Here is a 25,152-nt window from a genome sequence, read left to right on the forward strand (position 1 = left end):
GTATGAAACTGTATCTGTTGTAGATAATCTTGGAAATAATGTATTGTGTATTAACTCTTCCACTAGCTTAGATAAAGCATCCTTATGGCATTGTCGTCTTGGACATGTAAGCAAGAAACACATAGGCCAACTCCAAAAGGATGGAGTCTTGGAGTCATTTGACCTAAAGTCAGATGATAGTTGTGAATCTTGTTTGCTTGGTAAAATGAAAAAGTCACCTTTTACTGGCACTTGTGCTAGGGGTGAAGGTTTGTTGGACCTCATACACACGGATGTGTGTGGACCCTTCAGAACCGCCACAAGAGATGCTAATCGGTTCTATGTGACTTTTACTGATGATTTTAGTAGATATGGATATGTCTACCTAATCAAGCATAAGTCAGAAACCTTTGAGAAATTCAAATAGTTTAAGCAAGAAGTGGAGAATCAGTTGGGCAGGAACATTAAGATGCTTCGATCCGATCGTGGTGGTGAGTAACTTAGTACTGAGTTCATTGACCATCTTAAGGAATGTGGGATTGTCTTACAATTGACACCTCCTAGGACACCACAGTTGAATGGTGTAGCTGAGAGGCGCAATCGGACCTTGTTGGACATGGTTCGTTCCATGATGAGTCGAGCTGCGCTACCAATCTCATTTTGGGGGTATGCCTTAGAGACTGCCACCCATATCCTTAATCTAGTCCCTACAAAGAAGGTTGCCAAAACACCTCACGAGTTGTGGACTGGAAAAGTTCCAAATCTAGACCACATCAAGATTTGGGGTTGCGAGGCTTTCGTGAGACGCGAGACTCACGATAAGCTCGAACCCCGAAGCGAAAGGTGTATTTTCATCGGCTACCCACAGAAATCCTTTGGTTACATCTTCTACAGACCCAGTGATAATGTGGTCTTTGTAGCAAGAAGAGGATTCTTTCGAGAGAGAGAATTCATGAGCCAAGGAGATAGTGGGAGGCAAATTGTGTTGGGTTTTGCGCATTCTTACACTCCTAAGTGTACATGCAACCCTAAATACCTTGGATCTATGTTTTCTCTATTATACATGCAATTATGAACTTTCCAAGGTATTACCCTATGTAGCATACAATACTTGATACTTGGGTAATCAAATGGATAGAATACATATCTTTGTTTGATGTAGCTTGTCTCCATGAACCTTGAGTGCCTAGTGCCCCAAGTGTGACACCTCAAATGGTTCACACAACACCAAATGCACATGGAATGACTTGAGAGAAATGGAACACTCCTTGAAATCGTCTAGCCCTCATATTCACACATTAGTGCACGATTTCTTGAGCCATGTGATTCTTTTATATGGTGGCTATTAGGGTTACACCATGTAACTCATAACTTTACCCATTCCTTATGCTCCATGGATTTTAACCTCCATGGAGTATCCATGGGTCACCCCATGGACTTAGTCCAACATAAGGAATCTTGGATCACAAGCCCACATATATAAGAATGAATGATTTACACAATCAACCCATATATTTAATTAGTCTCCTTTTGATCACTTAATTAATTCCAAATTAATTCTTGATCAATACTAATTAAATAACCTTATTAATATATTAGAACTTATAATATATTAACCAACCTTAAGTGTTATTTCTCTCATTATAGTCTATCCAAATGCATGATGCCATGCAACCCAAATGGACCATGCCGGGTCGGGTCAAGTCTTACCAATTATAGTTATGGACTTAGACATTAATCCAACAGTCTCCCACTTGGATAAGTCTAAAACTATTATTGTGTATGACTTCAGGAACCGATCAGCAATCGTAGCTCTCAAAAGCTTCTGTCGAACTCTGACCTTGTCGATGAACTCTGACCTTTGTCAATGACTTGTCCATTAGATAAGGGATCATATATTCCTCCATTCTAGATATCGTATGGACTGAGACATGGATTATCAATCATTCTCTCTGTCCATTTGTTGTTTCCCGATTTCCGATTCATGATGACTGACTGATTGAACAAATCAAATCAGTCCTGGCTTGGCCAAGCACTCACATGTATCATCTTTAAATCATCGAGGGGCCCACAGATATCGCTTTTATCCCGAAGGTAAAAGGAATGGATAAACTTCAACTCATATGGCTTGTTCTACTAGTTGTTGAATCATACACAAAGGCACGTTTTATAACATCGAGTTACCAATGCGTTTTCGTGCAATCAATGTATAACCAACTCATAGTAACAACTCATATCTCTAGGTTTTAAGAATATAAGATATTATCGTCTCATGATCACTCGTGATAAAATCCATGAAGTGATTCAAATGAGCGTGGGTTGAATCCAATACTCAGAACTTATGAGCACTCATAAGTGTTGTAGCACCACTTTGTGCACCAACTTGGACCTCTACAAACCAACCCATAACAGTCTTGATTCATATCTACTTCCAACATATGACCGACTGTGGATGGTTTGAATAACTTAATCATTCAGGAAGAGCGACTTAGTTATTCTGGAAGTCAAAACATGCAAAGTGAAACACAAGAATAAATGAATCAAATATGGTATCAAACCCTATGAATATAAATAAACACTTTTATTTATCACCATACTGATTACTCATTATTCATTGTTTCGGTTTATCAACTTTATACTTGAATTAAAAACACTAGTTGTCCCATGCTCCAAGCATGTACACTATGTTTTTCTAAACAATAGCTTTGCCATACACCAAGTATGCACTCTATGTTTGTCTATGATCCTTACTTTGTGAAATAAACCAATTGAACATAATTTCAATGATTCTAATTTCACACTCCCAAATCCTTATCGAAAAATGTGAGAATTTCAAATTCCTATCATTTATCGAAATCTGTTTAGAATTTAAACTTATATGCACTGACCCTCCTGTAATGAATATGTACAAAGTCACAAAGACTTGTCAACAGTCATTATAAGGTATTCCAATGGAGATCAACTCCATGGAAACTAAGTCTCATATTCAAAGTACATTGCTTTGGACATGCTTCTTGCATTAAGTTTTCTAATCTTACACAGATAACTTCCACCTATGGAGACAACTCCATATTCTCATTTTGACTATCACTTCTGAATAAGAGATGCCTCTTTTCAGAATATGTCAATATGGTCCTTCCAAAATTAGCACTATACTTCCAACTGTCCCTGAGCAACCAATCTTTGGTAAACCTCAGATTATCCTCGACAATTGCTTAATCATTTTAGTCATATCCAATTCTAGACCTTTTCCCTTCTTAATGCCTCTAGGCATTTGGAAAAATTTAGAAATGACAAATATTATAGCACATGCAATCGATCCTGTACCCAAAGCAAATGGTACACGATTCATGATGTCTCACATAAAGACATGATTCTAGACCAGTCTTTTGCTACAATATTTTTATTTGCCATGTTTTCAAAATTTGACTATGAAGAGGGATGCCGTAATCATAATCGAATTTTGAGAACGCAATATATAGAATTTCCTTAAGTTGAACCAATCCAACATGAAATTCATACATATATTCTTGACTAAAGATGATTAAGGTCTCAATCTAAGCCTTTAGAACTGAAATGAAGTATATCATCTCCCTTAATTATAGCAAAACAACTTTTTCAATCCCTGCAGCCTCACGAATTGAAACTTTTGTTTTCTATAATTAACATTGCTAACTTGCAACACTAACAATAATTATCATGCTCCCACTAACATGATGATTATTAGCATAACACTTATGCTCCCACTAGCTTTGACATGTACTCAGAAATCAGCTGGACTTCTAGAAATCAATACTTTATTGACTTTCTTACCAAAGTTTAGATTTCTGATACGAGATGCTTTGATAAAACTTTATCAAAATCATACACCTTTCCTTAGATAGCATGCATGTGTGTCTAAACAATTTCAAAACTATGAAAAGGGATGCCGTAATCATAGTCTCAATTGTTTAGACCTTTTGCCATCTGCTTCAAATCTACTTGGTGGAAGTGTTTCCTCACCATCATTTTCATGAATCGGAGAGAAACCTTATGACCCTTAGATTTTATGGTGTATGTGTTCTTATCCATGTGAATCGTCAGAACCATAGTCACAAGACAAGGATAATGACAAATCCAAACTCATATGGACTGAACTTATGCAATCTTAACTTCTTGCCACCTGGCTGTACAGGGCCTGCCATTGCTTCCAAGTTGTTATGCAACCAATTGAGAACTTTCAGAACTCCTATGCAAAGCCAACTTTAACTGGAATGGGCACAGAATATGTCAACACGATAGGTTATAAACCTCAAGTCGTGTGCTAGTGAAGAACCTCAGGTTTTATTCTTGATTAGTTCTTGAAATTATTTTTAGGATCTTTAAGACTCCCACTATCCTCTTGACATATAAGACTATCTTGCCAAATATTCAAGAGATAGTGCAGATTCTTTATCAAGACAAACACTTCACACAATTGGCCTTAGTTGGTCTTTGTTTTATCCAAAACATCACAACTTACCAATTTCAAATGTACAAGAGTAGGACACTTTTACTCTTACATTTGACAAGTGTTTTAAATGTTTCTTTAAGATATGTCACTCAAGTTACAATCTTGGAGTATGACTCTAAGAATTGTTTTGGAACGAAGTATGACTCATCTTCCTGATCTAACCATTTCAACAATTCATGACTCCTCTTCTTAGTCATAAGAATGCACTAAGATGTCCTTAGAAGACCAATTGTGATGTGGTTCTTTAATCATTAAGATGATCACAAAACATGATACTAAAGTACTCTCCCATCTTTTCAGATTTGAGAAACTTTTATCTGTCTGCCTAATTTGATTCTTCCCATTCGTTCTGCCATACATTGAGACTTTTCCAATGTTTCAGAATTATACTTAAACTTGTAAGTATAACCATATTTACTAAAATTTAGTAAATCATGACGAATAGTCTTAACGAGCTTTGTGGTGGACTTGACCAGTGCACAAGAATGTGTACTCGATCCCTTTAGTCCTTAACTTGACTCACACATCCATGTGAACAAGTCTTAATTTTCCAATGCTTGAAAGTTCTCATTCATCATACTATTCAACTTGCATGATTCCAAGTTTCTATCCAACTGAAGCCTTGGGAATGAGAATCTTTCCTTATTTGGTAAATTATGACACTACCACAAACGAAAGAATCAAGTCCATTTTTTTTCCAAATATTGCTATCAATGGAATCATATAAACAACCATTTTCCACAAATGCCACTTGTAAGGATATTTAAAATAAATATAAAATTAAAAACTTTTATTTTATTTCAAAACTTTGCGGAAAAAACTTATCCTTATAGTGCAAATGCATATGGAAAAACTTGTTGTTCTCTATTCCTAAGCAATATATCATAACTCCTAAGTAACAACTTCAAAATTCTGATACGATCGAAATCCACCTACGCGATCAGAATCAGCATATACTTCCTTTAAGCTTTCTCTCTATTCTTTGATTCTTAAAACATCAACATATGACCCAGTCACATCATGTAATGAGGATCTTAGAATAGAAACTTAACAGAGTTAGATAATGGGCTCTACCTGAAGTAGAGTCAGACTTATTGACTTTAACATCCTTAGGTAAACTTGGCAGCTTTGCAATCAACGCCCGTTCCTTTGGCAAAATAAACATATGGACCCTTTGGTAATGGGACTATCTCTGACTTAACCTTTCTCTTTACCATTTGGTCAACCGGGTTGACTATGGCCAATCCCTTTCCATTGGGAAGAGAATGCTTTTTCTGGATTTCCAGTGTCACCATTGTCACTGTCCATAAAGTTTTTGGGAAGTTGATCTTCTAATCAAATTGGCTTTACTATCGTTCCAAATCATTGCTGATTCAGCAGCACCAAGCAAATAGATATGATCATTAAGGTTCATGTCATAGTCTGTTTCATAGTAGTCCCAAAGGAACTCACTATGTGACTTAGAAAGTGATTGAACATCCAACTTTCTCAAGACTTTGACACCCAACTCTCCCAGCTTGTCAATATGTGACTTCATCTCTAAGATGTGATCACACATAGACCTTGCTTGCCATTAGGGCTTGAGTGACCTTGAACTTGGAGGAGGTGGAGGAAGTAAAGTTCCAAGAGATTTGGGAAGATCATAGATGTCTGAACTAGACATCTTTTGGGAGATATTCAAGATAGTTGATCTAAAGTCCTTAATATAACACCTAATATGAAATATTAAGGCTAGGATCCAACAACCTATTTATAACTGGAAGAGGGATGCCGTAATCCGAGTTATAAAATAGTTGAAGGTAGGTAAATGACGATTTACCAATTTCCACCATGAAAAACGAAATAATGTAATTAGGTTTTTAATTGGATTTGAAACTCCTAGATCTTTTGAGATTCATTGAACTTTTCAATGACATGTTTCAATCTCGAGTGTGCCCTTCAGGTTTTGTGACTGGGATGCCGAGGATCACAAAACAAGGTGTGAAGTAACCATGCAAATATACTTGGTACCCTTAATATTTACCCCTCAATCGATGTGCCGGTTAACCACACGAGCTCCACCGATACTATGATAAATATTAAGTTACCCTTTGCCTACTTTGTTAAATCCAGGTTAGTGTGCCGGTTAACCACATACGCTCCACTAACGGTTTAAACAAAGTGCAAAGTATAATTTCATGGATTAGCACCTTATTCACATTTTCCTAAGTAACTAAGATTGGGAATTTATAAGTGTTTAGTTACTTAGTATTTATCATTAATACTTTTAATGAAGGGATAATTATAGTCCTTGTCCTACCCGTTCGGCTAACAACCCTCCACCAGTCAAGGAAGCGGTGGGTGAGAGTGGACACCCATTAAACTGTCATTTTATAGGCAGTAACCTTATACCCCCCTTATAGACCGGCTTCGTGAATGAGGCCTACTAACGGTAAGACTGACTTGCTCTTATACATATATTTATTATTAACTTATAATACTATAAAGTATAAGGGTTGAATTTTAACTTTTAAAATTCTAAGGGCTAACTTGGAATTAAAGTATTCATGGGGAAAACTTTACAAATTCCAAAACTTGAGGGCATGTTTTGAAAATATTCAAAAATAATTAATTCCATAACTTATGTGTTTAAAGTAGTTTTAATTAAAAAAAAACTCTGCAAGTTCCATAACTTGAGGACAAGTTATGGAAGACTTTAAACTAATAAAAGAATGTAACTTTTCTTTATTTTTGTAACTTATGGAACTAATTAAGGTTACACATTTTATCATTTAATGAAGTGACTCTTGAACCTCCATAACTTAAGGACAAGTTATGGAGTCATAAAACCATTTAATGAGGACAAGACTCTTCATTTTTGTAACCATTGCCAACTTTTTATGAGTTTTATGAAACTTAAATGTGACTTTTCATATAACTTGAGGACAAGTTACAAAAACACACTTTAGAATCAACTCTTAGATTAAAATGGATTGAAAACACATAATCAATTAACTTTTCTATTAATCTAATAAACTCATATGAACAAAGATAATTCACATCAATTTTTTTTTCAAGTAATTAGCATAACTTTTAAACTAATACAAAACATGAATCTATTGACAATTATCATTGAAATTGGATTAGCATGAACATTACCACATCAAAAACAAGTTTATAAGTCCAAAAACATCTAAGGGTAATGTTCCTAGTCCATTTCTAGCCAAAACAAACCTGGCTCTGATACCACTGTTGGGTTTTGCACATTCTAACACTCCTAAGTGTACATGCAACCCTAAATACCTTGGATCTATGTTTTCTCTATTATACATGCAATTATGAACTTTCCAAGGTATTACCCTATCTAGCATACAATACTTGATACTTGGGTAATCAAATGGATAGAATACATACCTTTGTTTGATGTAGCTTGTCTCCATGAAGCTTGAGTGCCTAGTGCCCCAAGTGTGACACCTCAAATGGTTCACACCACACCAAATGCACATGGAATGACTTGAGAGAAATGGAACACTCCTTGAAATCGTCTAGCCCTCATATTCACACATTAGTGCACGATTTCTTGAGCCATGTGATTCTTTTATATGGTGGCTATTAGGGTTACACCATGTAACTCATAACTTTGCCCATTACTTATGCTCCATGGATTTTAACCTCCATGGAGTATCCATGGGTCACCCCATGGACTTAGTCCAACATAAGGAATCTTGGATCACAAGCCCACATATATAAGAATGAATGATTTACACAATCAACCCATATATTTAATTAGTCTCCTTTTGATCACTTAATTAATTCCAAATTAATTCTTGATCAATACTAATTAAATAACCTTATTAATATATTAGAACTTATAATATATTAACCAACCTTAAGTGTTATTTCTCTCATTATAGTCTATCCAAATGCATGATGCCATGCAACCCAAATGGACCATGTCGGGTCGGGTCAAGTCTTACCAATTATAGTTATGGACTTAGACATTAATCCAACAAATTGACCTTGAGGAAATTCAAGAGTCAAGTGGTGAAGGAACCTCAAACCCTAGCACTCAACCTGAGGAGGAAACTCCTGTTCAGCAGACTGAAGAATCTATACCTCTGAGGCGTTCCACCAGAGTTAGGACTGCACCTGAGCATTATTATGGTTTCCATATTACTGAATAAGGTGATACACTTATCAGTGATAACACACTGGCAAATCTGGATGAGCCTAACAGCTACACGGAAGCCATGGCAGGCCCTGAGGCTGCTAAATGGAAAGAGGCTATGGATAGCGAGATACAGTCCATGTATGACAATCAAGTTTGGAACTTGGTTGACAATGTACCAGATCGTAAGATAGTTGGGTGCAAATGGATCTTCAAGAAGAAGACTGACATGGATGGTAATGTACACACTTATAAGGCACGACGGGTTGCAAAGGGTTATTCTCAAACTCCGGGAGTTGATTATGATGAGACCTTTTCACCAGTGGCCAAGATTAAGTCTATTAAGGTTCTGTTAGCCATTGCTGCATTTCATTATTATGAAATATGGCAAATGGATGTCAAAACCGCTTTCCTTAATGGAAAGTTGGCTGAAGATGTTTACATGGTTCGGCCAGAGGGTTTTGTCAGTACAGAGTACCCCAGTAGAGTGTGTAAGCTCGAGAAATCCATTTATGGATTAAAACAGGCACCTCGCAGATGGAATCTATGCTTTGATGAGAAAATCAAAGAATTTGGCTTTTCAAGGAGTGAAGATGAATCTTGTGTCTATATCAAGGCTAGTGGGAGTATGGTCAGCTTTTTGGTACTGTATGTCGATGACATACTACTCGTAGGAAATGACATCCCAACCCTGCAGGAAGTAAAGTCCTGGCTTGGGAAGTGTTTCGCTATGAAGGACCTTGGAGAAGCTGCCTATATCCGAGGGATAAGGATTTTGAGAAACAGGAGTAAAAGACTAATTGGACTTAGTCAAAGCACCTATGTGGACAAAGTGTTGAAAAGGTTCAACATGCATAACTCCAAGAAAGGAGAGTTACCCATCCAGAGTAACGCCAGATTGAGTAAGACACAAAGCCCTAGTACTGAGGCTGAGATAGCAGAAATGAGTCGAATACCTTATGCTTCAGCTGTAGGATCGATCATGTATGCTATGACGTGTACTTGACCTGATGTAGCCTTTGCTTTGAGCATGGTTAGAAGGTATTAGGGGAACCCTGGCATGGCACACTGGACTGCGGTAAAGAATATCCTCAAGTACCTACGCAGGACTAAGGATTGGGTCCTTACCCTCGGTGGCAGTGAGGACTTGAGAGTTGTAGGGTACAGTGATGCTAGCTTTCAGACTGACAGGGATAATTTCCGCTCTCAGTCGGGCTGGGTCTTTACTCTAAACGGAGGGGCAATTACTTGGAAAAGTTCCAAGCAGGAGACAGTGGCTGATTCCACTTGTGAATCAGAGTATATAGCAGCAAGCGAGGCAGCAAAGAAGGCTATATGGCTAAAGAACTTCATCGGAGACCTTGGAGTTGTACCAGCTATAAAGGAGCCAATGGAGATTTTCTGTGACAGCAATAGTGCGGTTGCCTTAGCCAAGGAACCAAGAGATAATGGGAGATCCAGACACATTGACAGAAAATATCACTTCATCAGACATCGAATAGAAGAAGGAATCCTCGTGGCAAAGAGGGTATCATCGGATGAGAACCCAGCAGATCCCCTCACGAAGGTACAGACTCGGGCTAAGCATCTCCAGCATGCTCGGAGCATAGGGATGAAGGATGATATTAGTTTTAGTAGTTAGATAATCTTGAAATTTGTAAAATGTAATTGACATTTGATGATAAATAAAAGCTGTTATTTATGAGTAAAGTGTTGCTATCTCTTGTCAATCGTTTACTATTCTTTCTTTTTGCATGTTTTGACTTCCAGAATAATTTTGTTATGGTTTATATCATATTATTCAAACTCTCCACAGTCGGTCATATGTTGGAAGTAGATATGAATCAAGACTGTCATGGGTTGGCTTGTAGAGGTCTAAGATGTTAGACAAAGCGGGCGTACATCACTCATGAGTGCTCATAATTTCTGAGTATTGGATTCAACCCACGCTCATTTGTATCACTTCATGGAATTTATCTCGAGTGATCGTGAAACGGTAATATCATATAAGTCTTCAAACCTAGAGATATGATTTGTTGCCTATGAGTTGGTTATGCATTGATTGAACGAAAACGCATTGGTAACTCGATGTTATAAACCGTGCTTTTGTGTGTAATTCAACAAGTAGTAGAGCAAACATATGAGTTGAAGTTTATCTGTTCCTTCTAGGATTAAAAGCGATATATGGGCCCCTCGATGATTTTGTTTTGACCTATGTACTGGGCCCGGTCAGAACTAAATTGATGTGTTCAGTTAAGTTCTATGTCAAACAAATCGGAAATCGGGAAACAAATGCTGGACAATAAGCAAGACCATGTTCCATGTATTTGTCAGGCTGATATCTAGAACAGAGGATTATATGATCACTTATCTAAAATGGTGCTTCATAGTTCAACAGAGTTTAAAGAGCTGCGATTGCTGATCGGTTCCTGAAGTCATACTTGCAACTATAGTTATTAGACTTATCCAAGTGGGAGACTGTTGGATATAGTGTCTAAGTCCATAACTATATTTGGTATGTACTTGACCCGACCCGGCATGGTCCATTTGGGTTGCACTTCACCCGAACAATTTATGGATAATCGTTTGAGAATAGTATAAGTTATGATTTATTAATATATTATAAGTCCTAATATATTAAATTAAAATCATATTATTTAATTAGTATTGATCTATAATTAATCTAGAATTAATTTAGAGATCAAAAGTATGACTAATTAAATATGGGCTCTTGTATTTATATAGTGTGGGCTAATGCTTATTTGGGATGGGCTAGGCTTGCATGGAAAGTCCATGGATACTCCATGGAGCTTTAACCCATGGATCTCATGGAAATGAAAAGACATGGGTATTAGGGTTTACATGAATGTAACCCTAATCCACCACACTATATAAAGGAGGCTTTGGTTCTTGAAATCACACTAGTTGATGTGTGTAAACTAAGAGGGCCGATTTCAAGAAGTTTGTGACTATTCTCTCAAGTTTCCAAGTTTGTGGTGATTTGTGACTTCCATTTGAGGCATCCACATTATTGGTGCTAGGCTCTCAAACTCCAAGCAATCAACTACTACTACAAGGTAAGTAATTCTACTAGTTTTATTTGATTCAAGTACTCCATGCCATGCTAGTTAGGATAAGAACCTTGGAAAAATATGATGGGTTTTCTGCATTCTAACACTCCTATGGTGTACATGCAACCCTAGAAACCTTGGATCTATGTTTGACTAAGATACATGCAAATAATTATTTTTCCAAGCTTCTTATCCTAACTAGCATGGCATGGAGTACTTGAATCAAATAAAACTAGTAGAATTACTTACCTTGTAGTAGTAGTTGATTGCTTGGAGTTTGAGAGCCTAGCACCAATAATGTGGATGCCTCAAATGGAAGTCACAAATCACCACAAACTTGGAAACTTGAGAGAATAGTCACAAACTTCTTGAAATCGGCCCTCTTAGTTTACACACATCAACTAGTACAATTTCAAGAACCAAAGCCTCCTTTATATAGCATGGTGGATTAGGGTTACATCCATGTAAACCCTAATACCCATGTCTTTTCATTTCCATGAGATCCATGGGTTAAAGCTCCATGGAGTATCCATGGACTTTCCATGCAAGCCTAGCCCATTCCAAATAAGCATTAGCCCACACTATATAAATAAAAGAGCCCATATTTAATTAGTCATACTTTTGATCTCTAAATTAATTCTAAATTAATTATAGATCAATACTAATTAAATAATATGATTTTATATTAATATATTAGGACTTATAATATATTAATAAATCATAACTTATACTATTCTCAAACCATTATCCATAAATTGTTCGGGTGAAGTGCAACCCAAATGGGCCATGCCGGGTCGGGTCAAGTACATACCAAATATAGTTATGGACTTAGACACTATATCCAACAGTCTCCCACTTGGATAAGTCTAATAACTATAGTTGCAAGTATGACTTCAGGAACCGATCAGCAATCGTAGCTCTTTAAACTCTGTTGAACTATGAAGCGCCATTTTAGATAAGTGATCATATAATCCTCTGTTCTAGATATCAGCCGGACAAATACATGGAACATGGTCTTGCTTATTGTCCAACATTTGTTTCCCGATTTCCGATTTGTTTGACATAGAACTTAACTGAACACATCAATTTAGTTCTGACCGGGCCCGGTACATAGGTCAAAACAAAATCATCGAGGGGCCCAGATATTGCTTCTAATCCTAGAAGGAACAGATAAACTTCGACTCATATGTTTGCTCTACTACTTGTTGAATTACACACAAAAGCACAGTTTATAACATCGAGTTACCAATGTGTTTTCATGCAATCAATGCATAATCCACTCATAGGCAACAAATCATATCTCTAGGTTTGAAGACTTATATGATATTACCGTCTCACGATCACTCGAGATAAATTCCATGAAGTGATACAAGTGAGCGTGGGTTAATCCAATACTCAGAACTTATGAGCACTCATGAGTGTTGTAGCCCCGCTTTGTCTAACATCTTAGACCTCTACAAGCCAACCCATGACAGTCTTGATTCATATCTACTTCCAACATATGACCGACTGTGGAGAGTTTGAATAATATGATATAAACCATAACATAATTATTCTGGAAGTCAAAACATGCAAAAAGAAATAATAGTAAATGATTGACAAGAGATAGCAACACTTTACTTATAAATAACAGCTTTTATTTATCATCCAATGTCAATTACATTTTACAAATTTCGAGATTATCTAACTTCTAAAACTAATATCATCCTTCAGCCCTATGGTCCGAGCATGCTGGAGATGCTTAGCCCGAGTCAGTCCCTTCGTGAGGGGATCTGCTGGGTTAAGGATATGGGCGGCAGTCTCTAAGGCATACCCCCAAAATGAGATTGGTAGCGAAGCTCGACTCGTCATGGAACGAACCATGTCCAACAAGGTCCGATTGCGCCTCTCAGCTACATCATTCAACTGTGGTGTCCTAGGAGGTGTCAATTGTGAGACAATCCCACATTCCTTAAGATGGTCAAGGAACTCAGTACTAAGATACTCATAACCACGATCGGATCGAAGCATCTTAATGTTCCTGCCCAACTGATTCTCCACTTCTTGCTTAAACTCTTTGAATTTCTCAAAGGTTTCTGACTTATGCTTGATTAGGTAGACATATCCATATCTACTAAAATCATCAGTAAAAGTCACATAGAACCGATTAGCATCTCTTGTGGCAGTTCTGAAGGGCCCACACACATCCGTGTGTATGAGGTCCAACAAACCTTCACCCCTAGCACAAGTGCCAGTAAAAGGTGACTTTGTCATTTTACCAAGCAAACAAGATTCACAACTATCATCTGACTTTAGGTCAAATGACTCCAAGACTCCATCCTTTTGGAGTTGGCCTATGCGTTTCTTGCTTACATGTCCAAGACGACAATGCCATAAGGATGCTTTATCTAAGCTAGTGGAAGAGTTAATACACAATACATTATTTCCTAGATTATCTACAACAGATACAGTTTCATACACGCCATTACAAGGTAATGCTTTAAAATAAAGAACATTATTAAAGAAAGCATCAATACTACCATTATTATTATCAAAATAAAAGGTAAAACCTTGTTTATACAATGCATAAAAGGAAATAACATTTCTTGCCATTTCTGGAGAATAATAACATTTATTCAAATCTAATGTAAACCCACTATTTAGCACTAAGGAATAAACTCCTATCTTGGTGACAGGTGAAGCTTTCCTGTTTCCCATGATCAAGTTTATCTTTCCCTGCTCCACATTCTCACTTCTTTTTAGTCCCTGCAAATCACAACATATGTGAATACCACAACCTGTATCAAGGACCCAAGACTAAGAATGAGGTGAGTTATTAGACAATATAGTGTATATACCTCCATGGTTGGGTTTTACTTTCCCATCCTTCAAATCTTGCTGGTACTTTGGGCAGTTTCGCTTCCAGTGCAACTTTTCATGGCGATAGAAGCATTCAACCTCATTACGGTTAGCAGAAGGAGTGAGAAAACCTTTTTGGTTTTGCTTGAAGAGGAGCCTTCAAGGGTCTTACCCTTGGTACCCTTAGCAGGGTTCTTTCTCTTCTTCCCTTTGCCATGCCCGATTGCCAAGACATTGGCCGCAGTTGGAGTAGGAGTAGGAGTAGTAACAACCGACTTATCCTTTAAACCACTTTCAGCGGTCTTCAAGAGTCCTTGAAGTTTGTTGAGGGTGACTTCTTCCTTTTTCATGTGATATGTCATGCGGAATTGATCATAACACTATGGCAAGGAGTGCAAAATGATGTCTATTGCTAACTCCTCAGGGAAGTTCACATTCAGCTTCAGTAAACGGTCCACATACATTTGCATTTTCTGCATGTGGCCCGTGATGGGTTAACCATCCTTCATTCGGGTTGTTATCATGGAGGAGATTATTTCATATCGCTCTTGACGAGCACTTTGATGGTAGCGGTCCATCTAGTCCTGGTGCATCTCAAAAGGATAATAGTCCTCATAGGACTTTTGGAGCTCGGCTGTCATGGTGTCCATCATGATGCATGCCACTTTTGTAGCATCTCTTTCATGTACCTCATATTCAGCAAGCTCTTCAGGAGTAGCAGTTGGCTCGGGTACCTTCAGCTCCTTGTCGAGAACATATTCTTTGTTCTCATACCGAGTGACCATCCTGATGTTTCTGATCCAATCTGTAAAGTTGGACCCATCAAAGATGACTCTCCCACAAAGATTCATGAGAGAGAAGGAGCTAGTAGGGTTTGAGCCAGAAGCATTGTTATTGGAAGACATCTGAAAAGAAGAGGGAATAGATTAGATTAGATATAGAGATAGTCCTTAACAAAACACCCAAATGTAATATTAAGGCTAGGACCCAACACAATATTTTATAACTTAGAAGAGGGATGCCTTAATCTAAGCTATAAGATATTTGAAGGTAGGTGAATGACGATTCACCAATTTCCACCATGAAAAACGAAATATTTAATTAGGTTTTAATTGGTTTAGAAACTCCTAGATTCTTTGAGATTCATTGAACTTTCTTCAATGACATGTTTCAATCTCGAGTGTGCCCTTCAAGTTTTGTGACTGGGATGCCGAGGATCACAAAACAAGGTGTGAAGTAACCATGCAAATTACTTGGTACCCTTAATGTATTACCCCTCAATCGATGTGCCGGTAAACCACACACGCTCCATCGATACTATGATAAAATTTAAGTCACCCTTTACCTACCTTGTTAGGTTCAAGTTAGTGTGCCGGTTAACCACACACGCTCCACTAACGACTTAAACAAATTGTAAAGTGTAATTTCATGGATTAGCACCTTATTCACATTTTCCTAAAATAACTAAGATTGGGAATTCAATAAAGTTTAGTTACTTTAGTATTATCATTATACTTTTAATGAGAATTTATAAGTCCTTGTCCTACCCGTTCGGCTAACGACCCTCCACCGATCAAGGAAGCGGTGGGTGAGAGTGGACACCCATTAAGTTGCCATTTTTTAGGCAACAACCTTATACCCCCCTTATAGACCGGCTTCGTGAATGAGGCGTACTAGCGGTAAGACGACTTGGAACTAAAGTTTTTAATATGACTTTACATGATCGAAAAACTTGAGGGCAAGTTTTGTAAACTTTCAAAACTTTTCATTTCTCATAAATTATGAGTTAATGGTTATTAAAAATGAAGACTCTTCATTTTTTGTAACCTATGTGTTCTTTTAATGGTTATTTATAAATGTGACTTTTGGTTATCCATTACTTAAGAACTAGTTATGGACTCCATTAAAACACATAAAGATCAAGAATTAATCTAATCAATTATTAGCACATAATTTATATGATCTTCTAAACTCATATGTTTATGAATGTTCATATCAAAAATTTCAAGAATCGTAAGAACATATACAAAACTTGAAATTTTGATACGAGCTTTTGAACAAAACTTCGATTTTCAAGTTTTTTTTTTGTTGCATCAAGTATCAAATAAACAAACCTGGCTCTGATACCACTGATGGGTTTTCTGCGTTCTCACACTCCTATGGTGTACATCCAACCCTAGAAACCTTGGATCTATGTTTGACTAAGATACATGCAAATAATTATTTTTCCAAGGTTCTTATACTAACTAGCATGGCATGGAGTACTTGAATCAAATAAAACTAGTAGAATTACTTACCTTGTAGTAGTAGTTGATTGCTTGGAGTTTGAGAGCCTAGCACCAATAATGTGGATGCCTCAAATGGAAGTCACAAATCACCACAAACTTGGAAACTTGAGAGAATAGTCACAAACTTCTTGAAATCGGCCCTCTTAGTTTACACACATCAACTAGTACAATTTCATGAACCAAAGCCTCCTTTATATAGTGTGGTGGATTAGGGTTACATCCATGTAAACCCTAATACCCATGTCTTTTCATTTCCATGAGATCCATGGGTTAAAGCTCCATGGAGTATCCATGGACTTTCCATGCAAGCGTAGCCCATTCCAAATAAGCATTAGCCCACACTATATAAATACAAGAGCCCATATTTAATTAGTCATACTTTTGATCTCTAAATTAATTCTAAATTAATTATAGATCAATACTAATTAAATAATATGATTTTATATTAATATATTAGGACTTATAATATATTAATAAATCATAACTTATACTATTCTTAAACGATTATCCATAAATTGTTCGGGTGAAGTGCAACCCAAATGGACCATGCCGGGTCGGGTCAAGTACATACCAAATATAGTTATGGACTTAGACACTATATCCAACAAAATAATTATTTGCATGTATGTTAGTCAAACATAGATCCAAGGTTTCTAGGGTTGCATGTACACCATAGGAGTGTTAGAATGCAGAAAACCCATCAAAAACATACTTACATTTTCTAGGAACAAATATCAAATTTCAGTTACAAACATGCATATGAACTCACCAACTTAATTGTTGACACTCTTTTCAAAAGTACTTGTATTCTCAGGAAATCAGTACACAGGTACATCCACGAGTTTTTGAGAAGACGGAGCTTCATACACTCGTGTCTTTTACTTTTGTTATACATTTTTGGTGTCAATATACAATGATTTGAACACACATGTAATAACTTATATTTTATCAATACATGGTTGTTGTACTTTGATTACTATTATGCAATTGTTGAGATACTGTACATGACGTCACCCGCCCCCGAACGTTTCCACCGTTCCGGTTTGGGGGTGTGACAAACGAAAAGAATATGCAGCAACAAAATTCTTCACTAGAATTTTCCAAAGGAGGTTGATAATGCCTAGCTCTAGGAAGTCTTTAGCAGCAAAATTTAAGTCTTGAATTCCATCTTGTATAATCACCAGATCTTCTAGAGGAGGCTTATCAAAATGGTTGAAAAATATTAAACGCATCTTTGTGTCTATTGTTGTGAATTCTATGTGTGTACATTTATGAATATTACGAACTCCTCCATACGCAGGTTTGAAGTGATGCTATATCTAAATTTTCGTGTTAAAGACTCGGGCGATAACAAATAGTTTGTCGGGATACATGTGAATGGAATCTGCTTTCGTGTGGTAGTATTTAACTCCATTTCAAATAAGAGAGTAATGGAAGAATTTAGATTTCTTGAACGATATAGACTTGAAAGTTCTGACTTTCTCTGGATTGATGTTAGAATGTCACAACTGGAAAACAGTGGAACCAAAAAAGTCTAAACCCTAACCATGTACAAGTGAATTCACAGCATAACCTGATGCACTAGAACTTTGGAAGCCTAGAGTGCATGTTTATTTAACGTATATATAAGTATGTATTAAAAACCATGATGAAGTAAGCTAATATAAGTCTAACACTTAAAATGAAATCAAGTTATTAATTAGTATATACATGCTTTCGGTTTTGGGAATGTAATCCCAAAACAAAAACTGGAATCCCTTTAAGAGAATAAGCCTAGGCCGAAAACCCTATTTTGTATCAACTAGGACGAAATCCTTTCATGGATTAGAACCTTTACCAAAATATCTTTCTTAGGCCCATCATAGGACCGAAATCTCTTTTGTCTTGGTGAAAACTTGGCCGAAATCCCCTAGGAAATTAAGATATTTTAGCCACTTGAGTTAAAGATTACTTTCCCAGGAAGATAAGTTACACTTATCAATGCAAAACCTTATGTCAATTCTTCATATTTAAGATAAAAAAATGAGATTATTTCTCATTTAACACCTCCAGTAAATGAAATCACTATCAGCTCTCTCTCAAATACCTAATCCATTTCCTTCATACTATAGATCAAGCAATTCCAGGAGCCCATTTTTCTTCTACCATAGTTATAAGATTTGGTAAGTTTTCTTCATATGTTTAGTTTTTATATAACGATTTTCATCTCTAGTTCCATATATCCACACATTAAAATGTGTTTAAAACGTTTAGGATCCAGCTACCGTTACGTACTCCAAATCAAAATTCACCGTTTCTAGCTCGTTATCTAAACCACGACAACACACTAGGTGAGTTCATACCCCTACATTTTCAAGACATTTTCTATGTTTTTAGGGGGGAATACAAGTAACACACAATAATATTTTCATTATAACACGAACAATTTTAATACGTTATTATATTATTTTACGAAAAGCGTTAAAAACACGAAATGGTTTTACTATGAATCGCGTGTGATTTCACGAACAACATTTTGATAATCATTACATTATTTGTACGAATATATATATATATATATATATATATATATATATATATATATATATATATATATATATATATATATAGGTAAGTTATTTTGAGAACAACCAAAAGGTTGAGAACATGAGAATAGATCTTAACCATCCAATAATTCACATCAATGACTAACATTATGGTGCCATTTTTGTTAAGTTTGAAACTTTGGATATAAACCGTAAGTTTTTATTGACCAAAAGGATAGAAATTAAATTCAATTTCAATCCAATCCACCGAGTTAGCTAACTTTGATTGTATTCTCTCTCTCTCTCTCTCTCTCAAAAATTAGGTCTTCAAGATTCTTCGTTCATACCATACCTGCATATGAGGCGCTTATCTTCTTGATTTTTTTTCGACAGAAACAACATTAATATCAATTGAGGGAGAGACGGAAAGAACGAATATACACAATTACAAGAGAAGGACGATATTCATCGTTTCTTTTTACCCATTTGAGATAGAATTCAAGGAGGGGATCGTCTATTCATCACTTTCTTTTGGTGAGACAAACCTGCAATTCGATTGCAAAGAAATACTCACAAAGCAGAGAGTCGACCCAGGTTTATCGTTTTCTGTTTTTGACCTGACTTGCATCGGTTCAACATGGAATGGGTGGGTCTCGATTTTCTTGAGCCATACCTGTGTTCATCTCAATTTTCATGCTCGATAGATGACAAGCGTGGAACAAGTGACATTCAATTGGAAAATCTTGAAGGTAATGACTCAATATTTAACCATTTTGTTGGCATACCGAGTCCTAGTTTTTCATCTTTTTGATTCTGCAATGTTCATTAGCGAATTTGTTTCTACGTTGAGTGCTTTTGTCCTATTTTCATCTATGAATTTATAATCAGTTGTTCAAGACCGTTAGTGAAATTTCTATTTTTTTCTCGACATAAAGCAGCTCATATTTTTATATTACATTCACTGTTTTTCTTGTGTTGTCATTTTATGTAAGTAAGATTGATTTGTGTCACCCATAATTTCTCAAATTAGTAGTACATTATTTCATTGATTATTAAGTTTATAACCGTAATTATCAGTATTGTCCACATGGGTCAAAATGTTACTTACCTTTTCAATTTAATTTTGATCAGGGTGTTAAATGTTGATGATATAGGGTCTAAACCAAAGGAAGGAAGAGAAACAATGAAAAGTCCCAGGTGGTGTTATATACGCCAGGTTATTTGACGTTTGGGTGTGTACCCTCTGATCACTTTTTGTGTTTGAATGTTTTTGCTTGTGCTTGGATATTTTACATAGTTATAATTATTTATGATTATAACTATGCCTACACATATGATTTAGTCAATGTTTGATTGTATTTGTTATAATCATTTATGGTTATAACTATGGTTGCACCCATGATTAGAACATCGGTTTAATTATATCTGATTATAACTATGTGCAACATAGTTGATTTGAACACTATTTATAATCATTCGTGATTATAACACACCAAATTTTTGTCATCAATCATTCATTTAAACATCTTGTTGATCTTTTTTTGTGTATTTACATGTTATTGGTATTTTGTAGAGATTGATCAAACAAAACGGTTGTTGGGATATGTTAGGTAGCACTATTACTCGTTAAACAAGTTTGCGAATTACATAATATTTGTTATTCTTTAATATTTATTGTTATTTACAGGTGATTACCAATTGTAAATTATTATATGTCGGTGCAATTTGATTTAAAAAGAAGAATTGGGGTTGTGATTGATTCAAGAAAAGGGTTGACATATGTCACACTCAAAACCGAGAACGGCGGAAACGTTCTGGGGTGCAGGACGTCATGTACAGTATCATAACAATGCATAATAGTAAAGACAAGCAACAACGTCCATTGCTTTAATATAATAATTGTAATACAAGCGTGTTCTGTACAGTTTGTAAGACACCAAAAGTATAATCAAAATAAAAGATGAGTCTTGTGTGTGCTCCATCTTCTCAAAAGCTTCATCTGTACCTGTCTACTGATGACCTGAGAATACAAGTTATTTTGAAAGAAAGTATCATCATAAAGCTGGTGAGTTCATAAGTATTTAGTGTCAGTGCTTGTATAAAAATGTTTACAACCATGTAGTATAATAGTTGATATCAATGTTTGAAAATAGTATGCTCCCTAGAAAATCCTATATTTTCCAGTAAAAGTAGTCTTCTCCCAAGACCTGGTTGGTTGCATGTTTGATCCTTTGAAAATGTAAAAGTTTTCCCAGTGAAACTATCAGTATGAAAATATAGTTTTAGACTTCATTAATATAAAGTAATTGGGAAAATAATGCTTTACCCCAGCAATGTCACTGCTGGCTTAATGTAATGAAAATGCAGACTCATTAAATGTACAATACACCTCGGGGAATCCGCTTTGCCTTTAATTCTTAAAGTGTTAATTAAAGGTCTGAATGTGAACTCGTATGTAACCATGCTGATTGACGATCGAATAACTGATGACCCTCCGATTCATATGTAGTGATGTGACATTTTGTCACCCCTTGGCCCTTCGTCTGGGACTGTAGCTAGCAGTCGGGATGTGGGAGTGTTTGTCCCGTATAGATCTATACATACAATGCCCGCTCTCCCTCCAGGAGACTCTGGTTACACGGTGATAGCACAATGAAGTGTCGTATCGAGAAATAGTATGTCACATTCTAATTTTAGTATATTCTCTTGTATATTGTATAATGTATCTTCTGGTATAATGTATAGAGTGTTCTCTTGTATAGTATATAGTATTCTCTTTGTATAGTACTTAGCATGTATTGACTCATAACTGTACTGACTCTGGTAGGTGTCATTGTAATAGTAGTAATGAGTAGAATCCTTAACTATACCTATTATAGTTAAATAGTAATGTTGGTTGCATGCCTTTGTTACATAAAGGTACTGAACTGAAGTGAAGACTTATATATCCAACACAAATATATATGATATATAACTAAGAATTCAACGACAGTCGGACAACTAACAGAATACCCTAAGTCCACAACCAAACAAGGAACAGGAAATAAGGTGAGCTATCAGTCCTAAGTCCTTCAAGTCTTACTTATATAAATATATTAGTATAGATATGGTTTTGAAGATAAAACAAGTTTAAAAGAGTTTGAACACAGTTTTGGCATTTAAAGAGTTGATAAAAGGTTTGAAACACTTGAAAACCCAAAGTTTGATGGAAACTTGAAAGTAGTAGCAAATCTCATAGTCTGTTCTAGCTATTAATCACATGTGATTGATATAACAACTATAACAGTTCAACTTGTATTCCCCCCCATAAAAGCATTTAAAATTATTTAAAAGGTTAATTCAGGGCTATGAACTCACCTGTAGTGAGTGGAGTGGATGGAAGTATCGGGTAGGATGCTAGGTGTCAAGTGAGGACTTGAACACACACACGGAGCCTATGTAACATGTAGTGATACATAAATGTATCTAATTAGTTATTTAATGACTAATTAAGTAAGTAAAGACACACTAAATCAATGAAAACACTTTGTTTCAAGTGCTAGGAGTGCTAAGGGTTACATCTAAGGAGAGTATGGCCTCACCTTGGAGTTTACTCCTCAAATGGGAACCATATATGTGTTTACGGTTGTTGGACCATTTCTCCATGAGTTTACGGCCGTAAACTAATGGTAATGGTGCATTTGTGTGTTTCAAGGTCCTATATCTCACAAGGAAGGGTTCTAAGTTCGAATCAAAGGCTTAGGAAGTGTTTAGGGAACAAAAGGACCCCTCATTGGAGTTTACGGTCCTTGGACCATCCTTGAGAGTTTACGGTAGTAAACACTTGGGTTTACGATCGTAAGCCCATGAGTTTACGGCCGTAAACTCATGTATGCCTCAACCTTTTCGTGTTTTGGTTTTTCTAGCTCATGCATGCAAGTTTCTAGCCCTTTATCCAAGCATTTGAAGGTGTTAGGGCATCAAAACACCATTTGGGGGTGTTTACGGTTTTGGGAGATCCCCAAACCGTAAACACATATGTTCTTGGGGATTTTCATGATTTTCCAAAGGATTAACAAGTATACTAAGTAAGTAAATAGATAGGAAGGGTACACTTACTTATATGAAGCTTGTAAGAGTGATTAGAGCCCAAAAACACTTGTGTGTGTTCTTAGCGTTCTTGGTGTTTTGAAGAACACTTGAAGATCTAAGTAAAAACCAAGAATCCATGGATGAAATGATGTATAAACACTAGATTAAGTGTTGTATGAACGAATCTAGGAAAGAAACACTTACATTTTGGCGGATTTGAAGAAATGAACATATGATACTTGAGAGAAAAAGCTTGGTGTTCTTGAGGTGGGAAGTGGAGAATGAGGAAAAGGTGTGTAAACTCATGCTATATGCATGAGTTCTTGGGAAAATGGTGTTTACGGCCCAAACACCTCTTGTTTAGCCATAAACACCTAGCTAAGGTGTTGATTGTTTTCTTTGCTACACATCACTAATAACGACACTTCCTTTTATTTAATCGTTTGACAAAAAATAAAATAAAACACCCAAACGGACTTAAATCCGGCCAAAAATGTACTGAAATGTTTTTGAATATTATATGAAGTGTTTAACTGTAGAGATTATACAAATGAAAATTTCGGGTTGTCACAACATAAGGATGAATTTTGTAACTTTTTTCCTCTGAATTGATTTAATTTTTATTGAATATAATCATGTATAAATGTATGAACTTAATATTGGCATATTCTTTTACGAATACAACTTTATAACCATTGAACATCAACATAACCAATAAGTTGCAAAATTAGGACTCCATTACCTAATTATAATTGAATACAAAGCGATTAAATCATCATGATCAACATGGTGATTCATTAGTGACTAAAGCATATTTTCATGTTTAAAACGTTTCAACACCACAACATATACACACACATATATATATATATATATATATATATATATATATATATATATATATATATATATATATATATATATATATATATATATATTCATGCATGATTATACTATTACTAAGATTAATCTAACCAAATTAACTTAATAAAAAACTTTAATGGACTAGGAATTGAATGTGTGTCATTTGAACTCCAGTAACTTCACTCACGAAGCATTCAACATCAAAATTCATTTAGTAATTAAATATAGAAATTTAATGGAAGAAAATGTTATCATACATATATGCAATCATTTAATAGGAATATATTAATTGTATTTACTTTCATTCAAGCCTCTTTTATCCAAGAAAATAGCCGTTACAAGCCCATTTAATATGTCACTTTTCATGTTGACTAATTACCATTAATGTAATCATAAAATTTCTATAATGCCCAAAGAAAATGATTGGTCCACAATCGTTCTCATGTTCTTAACCTTTTTATGTTCTCAATATAACCTCTCCCTATATATATATATATATATATATATATATATATATATATATATATATATATATATATATATATATATATATATATATATATATATATATATATATATATATATATATATATATATATATATATATATATATTTCAAATACAAAACGTCCATTTTATCGAAACTTTACAAATATAGTTTATGAAACTTTACCCCTTTGTAACCCGTTGAGCAAAGGGTAAAAACGATATAAAATACATATATCGCTGTTTTACGACACTTTCGACGTTATCCTGAAAATATTGGATAACTTCAGTTACAACCGTTTTTATTTCAAAAACACGTACACTCATTGAATGAATTTGTGAGACACTGTATTCATTGTACCTAACTGAGGTATACAGAAAGTCCTGTATTG

The 25,152-nt window shown here is 35.6% G+C and overlaps 1 long non-coding RNA gene across 1 annotated transcript; it reads left to right on the forward strand.

Annotated features, from left to right (window-relative positions):
• The first annotated feature begins 19,617 nt into the window (after positions 1-19,617).
• LOC145128411 (uncharacterized) lies at positions 19,618-21,423 on the forward strand. Its single transcript, XR_013716882.1, has 3 exons — positions 19,618-20,089; positions 20,472-20,572; positions 21,028-21,423. It is a non-coding gene; the product is annotated as an uncharacterized LOC145128411 (long non-coding RNA).
• The last annotated feature ends 3,729 nt before the right edge of the window (positions 21,424-25,152 follow it).

This window comes from Lactuca virosa, chromosome 8 (genome assembly GCF_052849685.1).
Source record: "Lactuca virosa cultivar CGN04683 chromosome 8, Lactuca_virosa_CGN04683_v6, whole genome shotgun sequence".
Taxonomy (NCBI): Eukaryota; Viridiplantae; Streptophyta; class Magnoliopsida; order Asterales; family Asteraceae; genus Lactuca; species Lactuca virosa.